The sequence below is a fragment of the Boleophthalmus pectinirostris genome, unplaced genomic scaffold (assembly GCF_026225935.1).
Source record: "Boleophthalmus pectinirostris isolate CB_2022bp ecotype Guang Dong unplaced genomic scaffold, ASM2622593v1 HiC_scaffold_21, whole genome shotgun sequence".
NCBI classification, from domain to species: domain Eukaryota; kingdom Metazoa; phylum Chordata; class Actinopteri; order Gobiiformes; family Gobiidae; genus Boleophthalmus; species Boleophthalmus pectinirostris.
Genome location: NW_026571175.1, coordinates 4,867,145 through 4,882,105, shown reverse-complemented (window position 1 = coordinate 4,882,105; position 14,961 = coordinate 4,867,145).

Here is a 14,961-nt window from a genome sequence, read left to right as displayed (position 1 = left end):
ATAAACCATGTATCTGAAGTATTGCACCACATTTCACAAATAATAATAACTCAGTTTTGTCTCGTATCTAAACTAGAAGTGCAGAGCTCTGAGATCTAGAAGTGCAGTGGCGAGTGATCGCGCTCACAACTTTACAGCCTGTGGTCCGCAGACAGATCCCGCCGCTCTGACCTATCAATCGATCTGTTGCATTCAGCATCATGGACAGAGAGAGACTGATATGATGATATATCATATGATATGATTTAAATTGTCGAGCGGCAGCCTTTTAATTGGCGATGACACGTGATCGTCGGCATTACGCTGCAGTGTGTTATGCATAGGTTAGGTCGTTGGGCATAAGTTGTGGACGCTGGCAACACGCTAAGCATTAGTTGGTATAAGTTACATATAAGTTATCAAAATGTTCTATATAAGTTACTAATGCATTATGTATACATCCAACTCGTTATGAATACGCTGTATATATGCCCAAAATTGAAAAAAAAACAAAAAAACATTGATGGTTCAGCGTATACCAGCGTTTTGGGGAAATTCTGGTATGTTGGCATACGCTTTCTAAATCTTCAAGGTGTGACAGGGCCTTTAGATGGGTCAGTGGGACTTTGTTTGTTTGGTGCGTTCACGGTGAATCTGGGCTTTGTTCAGTTGTGGCGTGTAGGGAGGGTGCTGTCTGGGACCGCTGCATTGTCGGCGTGTTCACAGTGACTCAGTTGTTCAGTTGTGTGTACAAGTGGCACATTGCACTCTCTTTTTCGGTTCGTTCCTCCGTTCCGTTTCTCGTCGGTGTGGAGTGATGAGTGTGTCTGTGGTGTTTTTCGCCGTGTGGTCGCTGTCTGCTCTGTGTGTGTTTGTGTGTTCTGTGGGTGGTGCGACTTTGTAGTTTACTGAAGTCGTGGGACACCCGAGTGGATTCGTGTATAGGGCGCTCTGGATTGTGGGGCGTGCAGTCGTTTTTTGATGGGGTTGGAGGCTTAAGAGTGTGCCTAATAGTGCGGAAAATACAGAATTTTACAAAATTATTTTGTTACAGCTACAGTTTTGTTGCTTGTTCAGAGGAAGGAAACTCATTTACGTGACACATTTGACATTTTCACAGTTTTAATGAGTAAAACATTTGTGTTAGGGTTAGGTTTCATATTCACTTTGCACAGTAAGCAAGCAAGTGGTTTAACAAAGACTTTTACTATCACAACCATGATTTAGCCTTTATTTATTTATTTTTTTAACCGTATCGAATCGATTTGAAATACATCATATCGAACCGAAAGAGCACTGTATCATACCGTGGCTTATGTATCAAGAAATGTATCGTATCTGCAATTTCTTAATGATACCTAGCTCTAATCATACTTAGGTGTCAAAATGGACCCTGATCTAAAATTTGATAAGCAAATTGGTGCTGTTTTAAAGTCTAGATGTTTCCAGCTAAGACAACAGGTCAAAATTAAGACCATTTTGTCAGCAGAACACTTTGAAACTGTCACACATGCATTTGTGACCACCAGATTGGATTATTGTAATGCACTTTATGGTGATGTTAGCCAAAATGCACTTTGCCGTTTTCAGCAGTCCAAGCTGTCCAAAACTGAGCAGCTTAAATTTTAACTGGAGCCCAGAAACACGAGAGCATCTCACATATTTTAAGCCTCACTCCAGTGTCTCTCAGTGTCTTTTAAAGTCATATTGTATTTATTTTTAAGCATTTGCATGGTCTTGCTCCCTCCTGATCCACCCTTGCGCCCCCTTCTCGCACTATCAGGTTAGCAGACCCGCTCCAGCTCGCCGTCCCAAAGACTAAACTTGAGCTTCGTGGGGTCCGTGTGTTTTCTGTTGCGGCCCCACGGCTCTGGAACCAGTCGCCGTTAGAGATTAAACAGGTGGAGTCTCCTAAAAATGCACCTTTTTTTCACTGGCTTTTAACAAGTGAGATGTACATTTCTTGTTGTTAAGTGTCATTGTTTTCTATGTTTTTTAGTAGTTGTATTGTGTTTGTATTTTGCATTGTGTTGTGATTATTCTAGTGTATTCTGTGTTTGTGTACAGCACTTTGGCCAGCTGTAAAGTTTTTAAAGTGCTTTATAAATAAAGTTGGTATGGTACAGTAACATCTCATTTGCAAGAGGATCCAAAGACATTAACAAAAAAATAATTTACAGAAACGATAAAGAAAAAAACTAATCAGAACAAAACAGAAGACAAACACAAAACACAGACAATATTCACACTGTACAATAAAGGATCTAAACATCTCTCTGAATTTATCCTCCCCACACCTATATTTGTAAATTATTGAAGGGAAAAGTACGGAAGCCAAGAGGGGTCACAACAAACGCAATCGCCGCAACAAATACAAATGCGACAACACAACAAAAAGCCACAACAAACCAAAAAAGCCACAACAAAAATGACCGCGGGACTCTATTTTAACGCAAACGCCGCAACAAATACAAATGCCACAACACCAACGCAAATGCCGCAACACATTAAAAAGTCACAAGGGAAGTGACAGCGGGACTCTATTTTCCGACGGACCAATCAAGTGGCAAGTGAAGAAGAAGAACTACAACATGAAAAGTAAAGGAACGAAGAAGTTGGAAACGTAAGTAAAAGTAATTTATTGTTTTATCACTATTCGTTTCACGTTGTAGTTCTTCTTCTTCACTTGCTGCTTGATCGGTCCGTCGGAAAATACAGTCCCACGGTGACTTCCGTTGTGGCTTTTTAATGTGTTGTTGCTTTTTAATGTGTTGTGCCTTTTTGATGTGTTGTTGCTTTTTAATGTGTTGAGGCATTTGCGTTTGTGTTGTGACGTTTGCATTAAAATAGAGTCCCGCGGTCATTTCCGTTGTGGCTTTTTTTGGTGTGTTGTGGCTTTTTGTTGTGTTGTCGCATTTGTATTTGTTGCGGCATTTGTGTTTGTTGTGACCCCTCTTGGTTTCCGTAGAAAAGTAACTCTGTACATCACAAAGTCCATGAAACAATGTATTTTTATGGAAAACAGGAGCAGGATGTTTGTAAGTGACTGGATTGAGGAAGGAAAGTTGTTCCATTCATTTGCGGCCTTGAAGTGAAATGCTCTGCGGCCAACTTCTTTTTTTTTTTTTTTGTTTATAATATGTACATTAAAAATAGTTCTCCAGTGTTACGTAAATTTTATGCTGATCTAAATGGAATCAGAAACACTTTTAAATAAGGTGGGAACTTTGAGTAATAAGATTTAAACACAAGTTGTAAAAAGTGAAGCTGTCCAGTTGTGTGATGAATATATTTGACATCTACAAACCTAAAGGTGCATTGTGTAACTTTTGTGTAACTTTTCAGATAGAGGGTACCCCACCTGCTTGTCTCCACAGAGCTAGTATTACTTTGTCTGAAATGTTTCCCAGTGCGGCATTAAACTTATCCATCGTCCATTCATTCAGTTACGGGTGTTTTTATTGCTCAAATAATTTACATTTACAGTCAGCAGTGGGCCATGCTCTGCACAGATCTGACTTCTTGTATCTTCATCTGATGGCATCTCCTGCTTGTTTCCATGGAGATAGTTAAGTTTAATACTATACTATGAAACATTCCAAGCAAAACAATTATATCGTCATGGAGAAAAAAAGTTAAACTGAGTTGGAGGACAGGTCAGAATTAAACTGTCAGATTCATCGACTGTTTAAAGAACAGGACTGAGGGAGTGTGACGTCACCCGTAACGTCCAGTCAAATGAAGCTCATCGAGGCTTACAGTTATAGGGTTGAATATGGAGCCCAGTTCCATATTAGAAATAAGAATTTATGTATGGACAAAATAGAGAAATTAAATACCAGGATCACGTAGAGTGGATTAATACGAACATAAAACCAAAATGATGAGGCTCACAGCAGAGTCAATGAAGCAGGAAGAGCGGCCATGCTTACTTCTTGTTTGGAACATGGCAGCTATCGTGTTAACTATGCCCATTTATATATACCCTTCAGTCTATAGTCAAACTACACATTCACTGACTTGGTTTATGGTTCATGTCTCTGTAATTACCAGGCCTATCCACATGAAATAAAAATGTCTTCTTCTTCTTGAAAGGAGTTTGAACTGATGCATTCTATTGTGCTTGGGACTCGGGGAAAACCGACCTCCACCTCGAGAAAGTGCAATGGAATGGCCAATCACATCGGAGTCCCAAAACACAAACTCAGGCTACTTCAGTGCAGACCGAGTTGTTTATACATTAAACTTTCTCGAGCATCCATGTTTTCCCCAACTGTTTCAATGGAACTGTCCAGTGAGGTTCATTTGATAATTTATGCTATTATGTTCTTTTTTCAGACCAAAAGTTTTAGTTTTCTGTCAGGCATGAAAACAAAAACTCTTGGTCTGAAAGAAAGAACCTAATAACATAAATGTTTTAATGGAATGCTTTTAGAACGGATGTTGGGACTGACTCAGATTTATCGACTACCAGCATTCAATAAAATGTGACATTAGTTCATAATTTAAGTTTAACATTGCAAATTTGTGGAGCCAGCCAGTAATAAATAATAATAATAATGTGAGATGGTTTATTGTTCGGTTGTGGCATGAATTCATAACTAAATAAGATTTCTACTTTGGAGATTTCTTTCAAAACCTGTGAACCTGCCATAGGGGTATATAGGCCCCTGCCCACTCTCTGAGATTATCATGTCCACAAAGTCTAGAACATAATCTAGAGTCTTAACCTAAACCCTCCCCTTAAGGGCCGTTCACACCAAAGCATCAAAGCGTCCAGTTTCTATGTAAAGTTGAAGTGGACGCTTGACTAGAGCGTCCTGCGTTTTTGCGGAGCGTGTTTGGCGTCAGCGTAGCGCGAATCTGGCGTTGACGCGGCGTGTCTTGAGCGTTTTCGCATTGGCGTCAGCATCAAGTTGAAAATGCAGAACTTTTCACGTCAGATGCACCGCGTCAACCAATCAGAGATGAGTATCCAGTAGTGACGTCATTATCCAGAGAAACAGGAGAACGAGAGCCACATGAAGATGGATGATATCCTGATTTTCGCTGTCTCGCATTTCCCGGAGCTGTATGCTGTGTCTTTGGCAGTATATAAAGATCATGATAAAAAGGGCCTTGCCTGGAGGAGGATTAGTGAGGAGATGGGTGTATCTGGTAAGTTATCACAACTTTGGAGCCGTAATATTTGCCCGCCAGGCTAGTCATTGCGCCCAGCATAATTCAGTAACTGCTAGTTTTTATCTGATGAGTTTATGTATTTATTCAGCGGACATATGCAAGAAACGATGGAAGAGCCTGAGGGATACCTACAAGAAGCAGAGGAGAAAGGAGAGAGAAAAGAGAAGTGGGTCAGCAGCAGGAACAGCCAAAAAGTGGTGGTTCTCTGGGGTACTGTCTTTCCTCGACCCCTTCATTTCCCCTCGTGAGATGAGCGGGAACATGCTGCGGGTCGAGAAAGAGCAGAGCTCAGGGGACCTTGAAGACCCAGAAGAAGCAGCAGCAGGACTATCAGAATCAGGAGGTTTGTTGTTGAGTGCAGCCCACAGGAAAATGATGTACATAACAGTCTGTCTGCCTTATTTAGTATGCTATGTTGTAAAATATTATTATTATTATTATTATTATTAATAATAATAATAATGATAATAATAATAATAATGAGTAGGAATTGAATAATGATAATTCAGTGTGCAATAAAATACACAAAGGTAAACTATAACTACTGTGGAATATTTCTTTATTGTTATCACAGAACCACTGTGGGCTGACTTCCACTTCCCGGCGAAACAGTCTCCACTGCGAGCTCCAGATCCCAAATGCATCTTCACCAACCGTGACCGGGAGAGGCGGTAATTGAAGATGCGCTCCTCTCCGGTAAGGCCACCATGTGCACGTCCGGGATAGGGTCGCAGCGGAAAGGCCTCATCTGCAACAAAGACATGGGGCTGGGGTCCTCTGTGGTCAGCTCCGGGCAGGTGTTGGTCAGGGGGTAGAGGAAGTCTGCCCTCACACAATGCCTGACCAAAGGGAGAGTTGGCCAAGATCCCCCCATCGCTCGTCCAGTCGTATCCACCAACATCTATGAACCGGAACCGGTACCGGGCATCAACAATGGCAAGGAGAACCAGAGAATGGTCCCCCTTGTAATTAAAGAAAAGGGATCCCGAGTTGGGCGATGCCTTTAACCGGACATGTTTTCTATCCACAGCCTCCAAGCACAGTGGGAAAGTTCCACTGCTGCTCAAACTCCACAGCAATGGACCTCCCGTCTTCTGCTGTGGGCACAGCCATAAACTCCTCCACAAGGGTCTCCCAGATGGCTGCTGCCACATCTGGGATGATGGCGGAGACTGTTGAAACACCAACCCTGAAGCTGGCCCCAATTGTCCTGTATGAGTCAACAGTGGCAAGAAACCTAAACAACAATGAATGTACATTGTAATGTACTTGTACTAAAATGTTCTACAATCTGAAAATACGAATGCTTTACAAACTATTATAGACATGTTTAATTTGTATGTTCTATAACACTGGTTTCACACAAACACAACAAATCATTTACTATTTGTAGTAGCAAGAACAGACAATAACTCCATATAATTAATATGTTTAAAATGCCAAAATTATTTTTTAATTGCTAATATTTATGAATACAAAATAAGTTATTATTGTTATATTATTGCATTATGTATATATATAGCAGCTCCTGGAGCAAGTGATGAAACTCGCCAAACTCCGAACCCTGCTGGATTATATCATGGAACCAGACACGCAGCTGCCGAACCCATCAGCCTCCGCTGATGGGTTTTATGTAATAAATACACTAAAGCCACTCGCACAACCTGGTCTGCCATTGTTTCCGGAAAAGACCGGGAAAATGGGACTTGTCTCCAGGGCAACAGACGCCCTGGACGCACATCAAGTACTTTTCTCCCGTTCGTCCACGGCATCAAAGACACGCGTCTGGGGCATCTAAACTCAAATGCAAATGCATCCAAATAGAGGCGTCAAGGCGTTTTTTGACGCATTAATGTGAGTGGCCCTTTATCCTATTTTAAATGTCATATTCTTAACAAAATTGACTCTTGTGAGTTTTAAGACATGTTATAATGTTGTTTCCTCATCATAAACCTACCTGGAGTTGTGTTTTGTTTCATTCACATGTATGAGTAACTCTTTCTTATTCTGTCTACATCTCCAAATCTCAAAATGTTGTCACATAGTGGTAGTTTTCTAGCCAGGCTGGTGCCACCTAGTGCCTCTGCTCAATATCAATTCTGTCCAGCGACTAGGTCAGGAATCAGAATACACTTGACGGTTTGCAAGAACCCCGGAAGTTCAGTGAAGCTAAACCAACCTGAGTTGAGATAGCAGACTGCACATGCTATCCTCCTTTGGACTTCCTTTGTTAAATACAAACTTTGCATTTTTTATGCCACCTTTAATTCGCAAGTTCATCTTGCAGAAACAACAATGCTCTTTGAAAGACATGTTCACTATCTGCTTTGTTTGCTGTTGTGCCGGCAATTACTTGGGACACCACTGAGCGTTCCGGAGCATTACATAAGTCACAACCAAATAGCAGCGATTGGTTAAATAAAAAAAAAAGCACCCGCCTACCATCAAGCAAACAAATCCTAATGCTGCGAGGTCAGACAGTTTCCAGGAAGTGAAACCGGCTGATGAGTCAGGGTAGTACTTTCCAAGTTAACAGCTCCTTTTAACTTTTGTTTAGTACAGATTGGTAAGACGTGTCTGAAATTATCCAAATGATTCCAGTGAAGATGCATGTGGTTGTGTTTTCTGTTTGAGAGAGGAACTCGGCCTAAATGTGCAGGGTGTGTGTGGGTTTGTGTGTTAAATGAACACAACTCCAGGTCTGTTTGTGACGAGGAAACAACATTAGAACACAGATCAGGAAATTACGTCATATGGGCCCTTTAACCCAGACTTGAACATTGAACCATCTTGTTGATGTAATGATGGACAAAAGTTTCTCAGTTGGTAGAGTTTTTGTTCTCTGATCTTAACAGAAGGTTGGCAGTTTGAATCCCGCTATCGACATAAACATCATCAGTTGAGGGGTTAGATCCACTGACCAACAGGTTTTGATAGATAAATATAGTTGTTGTGTCCTTGGGCAATACACTTAAGCCCCCTCGTCCCCAGTGTCTGTGTACTCTGGTGTATCAGTGTGTGTGTGTGAATGAGGGAGTGGTTCCTTGATTTAAAGCAATTTAAGTGACTATAAATGATTATAAATGAATCAGCTTTATATCAAAGGGAGCTGATTTTTATTACAATACAGATTTTAGTCCCCGCAATATGATTAATACTCCTCACACATACACACACACGCGCACAAAACAATTTTTAAAGCACTGTTTTTGTTTTGTTTCACGTTACAATTTTAATTTCCACGCTTCCCTGCATCTGTTAGCCCAAAACACGGCGCTATTTCACAAAATTAAAAATAAACGCCGTCCCAAAAGTGTGATTAATTTGTAAATATTTGACTTCTAATTTAATAAAGATTGTGTCTAAGCACAGCTGTTGTTTTTGCGCGCGGGTGCAGGCTAATCCGGCCCAGATCGCCGTGTGTGGCGAGCTTCGTTTGAATGATGATTTCTTGGTTTGTTGAACATGCCAGAATCTGCAAACGTGTCATTTAGTCATTTTCGCGTGGCTGTCTCAGTCTGTCTCTGTTACATTGTTCCTGTGGTAATCGCTCACCAGAGCAAAGAAGCGTTAAAACATGCACAGACTTTTATCCAAATTCTTCTTCCCTTAATTTTTTGCACAGCTAATGATTTAGGTCCAAATGTGCAGCCATGAAAATATCGCTTTGGTATGCCCTTCCGTGAAGCTCCTGTAATACACAACACTGAATCTTATCAGCTTGGACCCATGCCAGAATGTTGTTCCCTCCTCAAAAACAGACCTGGACTTGTGCTTTGTTTCATTCACACAAGTCTTTATTATTATTTGGTTCAAGCTCATAATGCTTTTTTCCACCATGTGATGCCATGAAGTGGTAGTTTTCAAGTTTAAAGCTACCTTTTGGTAACCTGATTCATCAGACGATTCATTTCGTAGAAACCGTCTGACCTCGCAGCATTAGAATTCCTTCGCTTGACGGTAGGCAGGTACTTTTTTTTTCATTTAACCAATCGCTGATATTTAATTGTGACGTATGCAATGCGCTGGTAACGGGGCTAACTGGTATTTATGCTTTTCCGAAATCCCGTAGGAACAAGGACAATAACGTCTTTCCCCTTGATAAAATTCACCAAACATTCTCTTTGTTCTGGCTTTAAATCCTCAATCTCAGGAATCATTGCCAAAACAGAATGTATGGCTCTTCGCTGATCGGTTGGTGTGCAAATTCGCACTTTCGGGGTTTTTGCAAATCGTCTAGTGTATTCCAGTTCCTGACCTAGTCACTGTAGAGAAATGAAATTGAGCGGAGGCACTAGGTGGCGCCAGCCTGGCTAACCTTTTGCTTTTACTTCAATAGAGAGTGTCAGTTTTAGGGCTGCAGTTATTCTCCAAATGATTTTAGTGAAGGTAAATGGAGCATTTCTTGTTTTGCTACATGACAAGGTGGAACTTTTTTCTTTTTTTTTTCAGTTTGAGAGAAGAACTCTGTCTAAATCTGCAGGGTTTGTGTGTTAAACGTGTGAATGAAACACAATTCGAAGTGTGTTTGTGATGAGGAAATAACTTCATACCATAGATCAGAAAATAGCACATAGGCTATTTTATATTCCCTTTAAATCTGCAATATGTAACTTTTCTGGTGCTTGTCTCCATGGAGATGCTTTGCCTGGTATGTTCCACAGTATGAGATTAAAATGATTCATCTTCAGTCTGACTACTACAACTGAACCACAGCAGGTGAGCTGATCTGTGCTGTTACACAAGTCTCTCACACAGAACGTTACAGTCACAAGCGCCAGCATCAAGACCGATTTATAGTTCTGCATCGCCTCAGCGCACACTGCTGCCGTCGCCTTGTCGCCGCCGTTTTTGATTTATGGATCTGCGTCGAGGTCTATGCGCCGTGAAGTAATTCACCGCCACAATGCTAGGAGGGTAGGATTTAAAAATGGCGTTTGTGTTTAGAAAATAAAGCGGGAAAGCGGAGTGCCAGAGCCAATGTAGACGACCAGTCCGGTCCTTGTCTGCGTCGCTTCTTGCTGTCTACGTCGGTTCAACGTGTAGTTAGAACATTTCTGAGGTGCACGATGGTTGACACAGACTTGAGGCAGAACCATAAATCAGGTTTTCAGTTACTCACACTCATTTTTTTTGTTGAAAATAAATCTCCTGAACAGGTTCATGAATGCTCACACACCCTTTGCTAGGGAAGAAGGGAAGTAACAATAAAAAAAAAAAAAAAAAAAAAAAAAAGATGTTTAAGGTTTAACCAAAAATTGTGGAATGTAGGGGGGGAAAAAAACAAAAAAACTAACAAAAAAATACAAAGAAAAGTTGTGGCGAAATAAAAGGAGTTAAACAAAAAATAAACTACTAAACTAAGGAGCCCTAACTAAGTACAAATAAAAAACCTAACTAAGGTTGTATGGCAAACAAAGCATCTCAACGCAATCAAGTAACAGAAGGCAACAGCCAGCATCTTAACCAAAAGTGAGACAACCCAAAAGAAAACAACCAAACGAAAAGGGCGAGCTGGCACACAGAGGTCCAGCCGTGTGGAGCAGGCGGAGGACAGGTCTTTTGTACTCTGCACCCCACAGGTGGCATCCACAGATTGGTGGGGGCAGAGGGGTGTCTGGCCAATCCCCGGAGCGATCCCACACCCAGCCTCCGTCCGGTGGTCTCAGCTCCCGAGCATCCGAGTCCAGGACCTCTCGGACGGATCGCATACACACACAAAAGAAACAAGAGACAACGGGAGCACTAATAATAAAACACCAAAAGGCCGGGGCCCGTAACATGATCACAGGCTCCTGAAAATGTGGTGTGTAAATCTGTTTTGTGTTTTTTCTTGAGATTTCAGACAATCTTAAATGTTTTTCTTCATGGAGATGTTATTGCTTTGTCTAGAAATGGAAACACTTAATCAAAAGGCTCTTTGCATATTGTATTGCTCTCTCATACTTCCATACCTGACATACTGTATTGAAATTTGGGGCAACAACTACCAAATGTTCCTCCTTCTCCTTTTTAAATTGCTAAAACATGCTGTGAGAATAGTGCATAAGGTCGGTTACCTGGATCATACAAAGGATTTGTTTTTCAAATCAAAATTATTAAAATTGTTTGATTTAGTGAAATTCTACACTGCTTTGCTTTTGTATAAAGCAAACAAAAATATGCTGCCATTAAATATCTAAAAACAGTTCAGTACACAAGAAGTGCACTATGAATTAAGGGGAAGGGGTAAATTTAAAACAAAATCAGTGAAAACTACCAGGAAAAGCCTGTGTGTATCTGTGTGTGTATCTGTGTGTGTATCTGTGTGTGTATCTGTGTGTGGGGTCAGTCTGTGGACTGGGTTGAGAGAAAACCTGAAGCAGTGGCCAAATATCCACAGCTTTAAAAGAAATTATAAATCATTTTTTCTTTCGTGGTATAAGGGTGAGTGACAGCATTGGGTGATCTCACAAAAAAAAAAAGTATATGTGTGTATATATATATATATGTATGTATGGGTATGATGTATGGGTGTATCTATGAATATATATGTATATGTGTGTGTGTATATATTTGGTTTTGGTGTTAAAATTATATTTTGTATGCATAATATGTAATTTATTTTGCTATATGTAAATATTTGTTAAATTCCATGATCAATGTACAGAAGCAGCCGCATCATTTTTGAAACTATGTCGAGAAATGTGCTTTTCTGTTGTTTACAATGTATATGTAGTATACATGATTATTGTTTCTCTCTTGGCACAAACTCAAAATAAAAAATGAATGAATGAATGAATCAGTGTATTACAGTCTGGTATTAAACCTTTCCATCTTCAAGGAGACCAAACCAGACCAAGTTACAGGTTGGATCTGTGGAGAAGCGACCCCACTCACAGTCAGAATGTCAGTTTTTCTAGGTATTTTTGTGCCATAAAACCACCTGTGATTGACTAAATGTAAGGTACAGCTGTTTAATATCATATTGCGGAACATTCCAGGTAGAGCAATGACGTATCCATGGAAACAAGCAGGTGACGGACGCCCAACCAAAAAGTTACACAGTGCAATATCATTTTTTTCTTTTTTTTTTTGACAGTGTTTGCTAATGTGTGTCACCATGGGAACTCCTAAACATTCCACCATTAGAGATACATGCAGAACTCCCCCAGCACGATGTCACTGCAAAATATCAATATTTATAATAGTTATGTAAAGAGCAATGTCTGTCAGCGTCACATATCTTTGTTGTGTTTCTGCGGGTTTAGTCTCAGGTGTGCTCTTTACATAATATCATTCACAGCTCCCCGTCCTCGCTCCTCTGTCACGCCCGCCACAGCTGCTGCTCCTGCTCGGGGGTCAGGGGTCGCGCCGGGATCCGTGTGGCGTTTGCTTTGTGGAGCCTCAGGTGCCGCTTTGGTTCATTTGTGTGAGAATGAAAACACAGGTCGCTCCCGGTCGCACCTGACGGAAAATCAAACGCGCCCACAGCCGCAGAGAGACACACATTCATATGCATGGCTTTACAAATGCAATGCAGTCTTGTGGGGACATGTGGGTGGTTAGCTGGGGGTGTCCTGCATGTGTGTCTATGCTGGAATGTTTGACAGTTCAAATGAAACTGAAAACGTTCTTGTAGAGCTGCAAATGCAAGGAACAGCTATTTAAAAGTGAAAAAATGCATAGCACACTCAGATGGCCGATGCCCAAAAGCTTTTGTAACATTTTTAAATTACATTTCAAATATCCTGTCTCTTTCTTAAGATATATTGGCATTAAACATGTAAAATTGCCCCTTAGAGGTGGGAATGTGGAAATGCTCCTGTCCAAAAAAGAGCACTTCTGGATTCAACAACTTAAGACTCTTGCTCCTCACAGACTTGGACTTTGACCTAAGATGCTTTTGGTGATATGGTCAAAATGTTTTTGTATTTTATGAGAATGTTTTTATGCAAATATTATTGGTGGGACATTAACATGTTAATTATGCAGATGACACTCAGATCTACGTCTCTCTGGCAGCAGGAGACTATGGACCAGTGGAGTCACTTGGTCACTGCATCCAACAGATCAGTGTGTGGATGCAAAACAACTTTCTCCAGCTAAACTCTGACAAGACTGAAGTCATAGTGTTTGGTCCACAGAAACAAAGGGACAGTGTCAGCAGTCACCTCCAGTCTCTCGCTCTAAAACCTTCAAATCAGGCAAGAAATCTAGGGGTAATAATGGACTCAGACTTGAACTTTAACAGTCACATAAAATCAATAACATCTGCAGCCTTTTACCATCTAAAAAACATAGCAAAAATCAAAGGTTTACTGTCTAAATCAGACTTGGAGAAACTTATCCATGCGTTTGTCTCCAGTAGATTAGATACTGTAATGTTCTGCTCACTGGTCTCTCCAAACGAGCTGTGAGACAGCTGCAGAACATCCAGAACGCTGCAGCTCGGGTCCTGACTCGAACTAGGAAGTACGAGCACATGCGTCCTGTGCTCAGGTCTCTGCACTGGCTTCCTGTGCCTCAGAGACTTTAAAGCAGCTCTGCTTGTACAAGTCTCTCCATGTCCGAGCACCAAAGTACATCTGTGACATGTTAGTGTCATATGAACCATCTCACACTCTGAGGACCTCAGGGACCGACTCCTGCTGGTGCCCAGAGTCAGAACTAAACAAGGGGAGTCAGCGTTTCAGGTTCATGCAGCTAAAACCTGGAACAGTCTGAACATGTGAGACAGACTCTTCTGTGACGCTGTTTAAATCCAGGCTCAAAACATTTCTGTTTAACTGTGCAAATAACTGAAAGGTTTTCATTCCGCACTCTTCTCTCCAATTTATGTCTCTCTTTTTTTAATTTTAATCTTCATGATTATTTATGTTTTGATTTGTTTTTATTATGATTTTAATGTATTTCTTATTCTGTAAAGCACTTTGAATTACTTTGTGTACGAATTGTGCTATACAAATAAACTTGCCTTGCCTAATTACGATTCAATAATTACAAAGAAAATAATGCATTAAAAATATGAAAACATTTTATCACAGTTGGCATGCCAAACAACATGGAACGTTCGTCAGTGCACCATGTCATGATACGGCATGGTGACGTACACAGTTCCAACTACAACACATGGATTTATTACAACAAAGGAGCATGAAAGTGCTCTGGGTCTGCTGGACGGTACATTTCTATTCAAAAACACTACCCGATGAAAGTATTGATGAGGGCTGTTGCAATAACCACAAAAATGAATCACCGTGGTACTAAGAGGCTCACGATCACCGCACATGACCAATGTGACCCGACCCAGAGTCCTGCAGGGGTCCATTTTTAGAGACCTGCGCCCACCTGGACCCATTACCAACCGTGCCCGTGATAACCTAGGACTAACCAAGGATTAACCCAGGACTAAACCAGGACTAAACTACGACTAAACCAGGACTAAACTAGGACTAAACCAGGACTAAGTTACACCCGCAAAGACCGCCGGGTGACCGTAGGTGAAAGGACCGCAGCAGCTCCGCGCCACATGGAGGAAAACACAGTCATCACCTGATCACGCTTTACGGACACCTGCTCCGTGTGCTCTTGAGTCCACGGGTACCTGACCTGGTGCTGGACTCTGACCCGACCTGGTGCTGGACTCTGACCCGACCTGGTGCAGGACTCTGACCCGAGCTGCCACAGTGAGAGCTGGAGAGATGCAGCGGCACTTGTTCCAAAGCCAAATGTTACTTCTCCCACGCTACACACACTATATCTACATGACAACCAAGGAACATGTGCATCTGTGCAACAAGTGCATCATCAGAGAGAGTT